This window comes from Microcebus murinus, chromosome 9 (genome assembly GCF_040939455.1).
Source record: "Microcebus murinus isolate Inina chromosome 9, M.murinus_Inina_mat1.0, whole genome shotgun sequence".
NCBI lineage: Eukaryota > Metazoa > Chordata > Mammalia > Primates > Cheirogaleidae > Microcebus > Microcebus murinus.
Window position 1 is genome coordinate 80,043,201 of NC_134112.1, and position 4,067 is coordinate 80,047,267.

Below are 4,067 nucleotides of genomic sequence, written 5' to 3' on the forward strand. Positions count from 1 at the left end.
AGTCTTGAACCCCTCAAAATCATCCCTGAGGGTTGGAATTAAGTTCCTCTAAATTCCTGTTAAGGTTGATATTTCGACCTCCTCCCATGAATCACAATTATCCTTAATGGCATCTAAAATGGTGACTCCTATCCAGAAGGTTTTCAATTTACTTTTCTCAGATCCACCAGAGGAATCACTTTCTATGGCAGCTATAGTCTTACAAAATGAATTTCTTGAATAATGAGACTTGAAATTACTCCTCAATCTATGGGCTGCAGAATGGATGTTATGTTAGCAGGCATGAAAATAACATTAATCTCCTGTATATCATCATCAGATCTCTTGGGTTACCAGGTACATTGTCAATGAAAAGTAATATTTTGAAATAAATCTTTTTTTCTGAGCAGTAGGTCTCAACAGTAGGTTTAAAGTATTCTATAAACCATGCTATAAACAGATGTGCTGTCATCCAGGCTTTATTATTCCATTTTATAGAGCACATGCAGAATAGATTTAGCATCATTCTTAAGGGCCCTAGGATTTTCAGAATTAGCTTTGGCTTCAATTTAAAGTCACTGGCTTCATTAGCCCCTAACAAGAAAGTCCGTTTGTCCTTTGAAGCTTTGAAGCTAGGCATTGACTTCTCATTGCAACAAGAAGTCCTAGATAGCATCTTCTTCCGATAGAAGGCTATTTATTTTGTCTACACTGAAAATTTAGTTATTTAGTGTAGCCACTTTCATCAATGATCTTAGCTAGATATTGTGGATAATTTGCTGCAGCTTCTACATCAGCATTTGCTGTTTCACCTTGCACCTTTATGTTATGGAGATGGCTTCTTTCCCTAAACTTCATGAACCAACCTCTTTTAGCTTCAGACTTCTCTTCTGCAGCTTCCTCACCTCTCTTGGCCCTCATAGAGTTGAAGAGAGTTGGGGTCTTCCTCTGGATTAAGCTTTGACTTAAAGGAATGTTGTGACTGGTTTGATCTTCTACCCAGACAACTAAAAGCAATGTTTCTCTTTCTTGTCATTCATGTGTTCACTGGAGTAGCATTGTTTATTTCCTTCAAGAACTTTTCCTTTGCATTCACAACTTGGCTAACTGGTGCAAGAGGCCTAGCTTTCCACCCATCTTGGCTTTCAACCTGCCTTCCTCACCAAGCTTCATTATTACTAGTTTTTGATTTAAAGTAAGAGAAATATGACTCTTACTTGAACACCGAGAAACCATTGTAGGGTTATTAATTGAACTAATTTCATTTATCTCAGGGAATAGGGAGGCCCAAGGAGTGGGAGAGAGAAGTGGGAACAGACATTTGGTGCCACAGTCAAAATACATGCAACATTTATCGATTGAGTTCACCATGTTATATGGGCGTGGGTCATATCTTCCCCAAAACAATTACAATAGTAACAACAAAGATCACTGATCACAGATTATCACAATATGATAATGAAAAAGTTTTGAAATGTTGCAAAAATTACCAAAATGTGATACAGCAACATGTAGTGAGCACATGCTGTTGGAAAACCATGCTAATAGACTTGCCACAACCCTTCCATTTATAAAAAACACAATATAACGAGGTATGCCTGTATGATGAAAACAAAGTCCTTCTTGGCCTGAGGCTCCCTTTCCCTTTGTTAATGAAGGAGATTAACAGCGATTAAAGAGACACTAACGACCATGACCAAAATGAAACTGTCTCCTTGGTGCAACTAGAATTAAAAGGCAGTTGAAAAGGGGATGATTTTCTCACTTCTGACTCAATATTATTTAAAGTAGCATCCACATTGCCTCCTAAAATGTTCTCAAATGCCAACAATGATGCCCGTTCCCCACTTTGGAAAAGTTGCCCCATGTCATAATAAATGCCTGATTTTTAAATCCACTGAGAAGAGAGGGCTGAAACTGGAACATGAGAGAGATCTGGTTTGGATGGAGGAAAATGACCTCAAGTTTTTCAAGGTTATATTGCTTCTCTAGAGATAGAAAAGAATTTTTAAAATAATTTTAATCCAATAAGTGAAGGTTGAAAATAGAGACTAGGGCATCTCCTTTCCTCAAGGGCATTAAGAACATATCAAAGATGTGCAGTTGGGATGCACTCTTCAGAGAGATAGGACCTCGGGGATTATTTAATGCAGAATCTCTTTCTCAGCATTCTGTAAATTCATAAACTGTAGTCCCCCCCTTATGTACAGAGGCTACGTCTCAAGCCCCCCAGCAGATGCTGAGACCACAGATATTACCGAGCAGTATATATACTAGGTTTTTTTCCTAAGAAAACATACCAGTGGTAAAGTTTATTTTATAAATTAGACACAGTAAGATATTAACAACAATAATAAAATAGAACAATTATAACAATATGCCAGTATGGTCACTCTTGTGCTTTGGGTATTATTAAGTCAAATAGGGGTTACTTGAACATAAGCACTGTGATACCACGACATTTGATCTGTTAGCCAGGACTGCTACTCAAGTGACTAGCAGGTGGGTATTGTAGTAGACAGGATGAAGATGTGAGATTTCATCGTGCTACTCAGGATGGCATGCAATTTAAAACTTATGAGTTGTTTATCTCTGGAATTTTCCATTTGATATTTTCAGATTGCTGTTGACCCTAGATAACTAAAACCCAGAAAGCCAAACCATAGATAAAGGGGACACACTCAGATGCCTGGGCACGTGTGTGCATGGGGATATACAAGCACGTGCATACACACACACACACACACACACACACACACACACACACACACACACACACTATCTGACGCCGTGTTTCCCAAAAGTGGCCAGCCATGGGGCCTCAGCTGAGTAGCTCCTTCTGTTGACGCCATCAGCCCTGTCGCTGAACTGCATGGCTTATTCTCAGGCTGCCTGTCTTATTTTTGTCACCCATAAAACCTCAACTATTTCCCTGGACAGTTCTGCCTAGCAGGACATCCAGTTTGAAATGGAGAAGGCAGGGCAGGAGCAGAGTATGCTCTATTACCCTGGAAATTTCACTCTAGAGCTGTGTGGTCCCACAGGACTTTCTGCACTGATGGAAATGCTCAAAAATCCTCACCATCCCATACAGTAGCCAGGAGCCTCGTGTAACTGTTGGGCACCTGAAATGTGGCTAGTGTGGCCAGTGAGTAGGTAAATTATTTTATTTAATTTGAATTACATTTAAATAGCCACAGGTGATTGGTGGCTGCTTATTGACCAGCACAGCACAAGAGTATTTGGTAATAAAGAGACTTCTTGAAGGACATCTGGGTCAGTGCCTGTTCCAGATATGAGTAAACAAGCATGCCCCCACTCCACACTGCCCCCCTCTCTGAACCATCATCACCCATCCCCTGCCCTTCAAAAGGAAAAGAATCTGGAGGGATGAGCCAGTCCTCCTTTCTGAATATCCCCTTTTTCACCTCCTTCCCCCAACCCCATCCTAAGACTTCCCAGGAGGGGCCTACAGCTTCCTTTGCAGGAGGACAGAATTGAGATGATTTGGAACTTGCTGCCAAGAAGAACCAAGCAAACGTGACCCTGGAGCATGTAGAAATGGAAAAGCAGAATATGAAAAGTGACATCTCACTCTATTTGCTGCTATGGCAAAAAATACATATACAATTAGGGAGTTGGTGTCTATTTTCTTAGATAAAGGAATTATAGTAAATTTTCTTAGAGGTGGATGAGGTATTGTGGTTATGGAAAAAAATTCCTTATTTTTTGACGATGCATGCTGGAAGATTTAGGAGTGAAGTGCCATGATACAATATTAGCATGTGTCTGTGCATACAAGCATATGTGTGGGCATATGAGCATCCAAACACCAAGACAGATAGACTCATATATACATATATAGATACATGCATGATAGATGCATTGATACATAGATAAATACATCGATTAGATACGTGCACCCACAGATAAGATGATAGACAGATATATACAGATGACAGGGCAAACTGTTTATGATTGTCAAACACGGGTGGACATAGTGATGCTCATGGGGACAACATGATGGACACAAGAACCACTGCTAATAAAAAATGTTTTTATTACTGCTGAGTGAAGGCCTCTTAAGG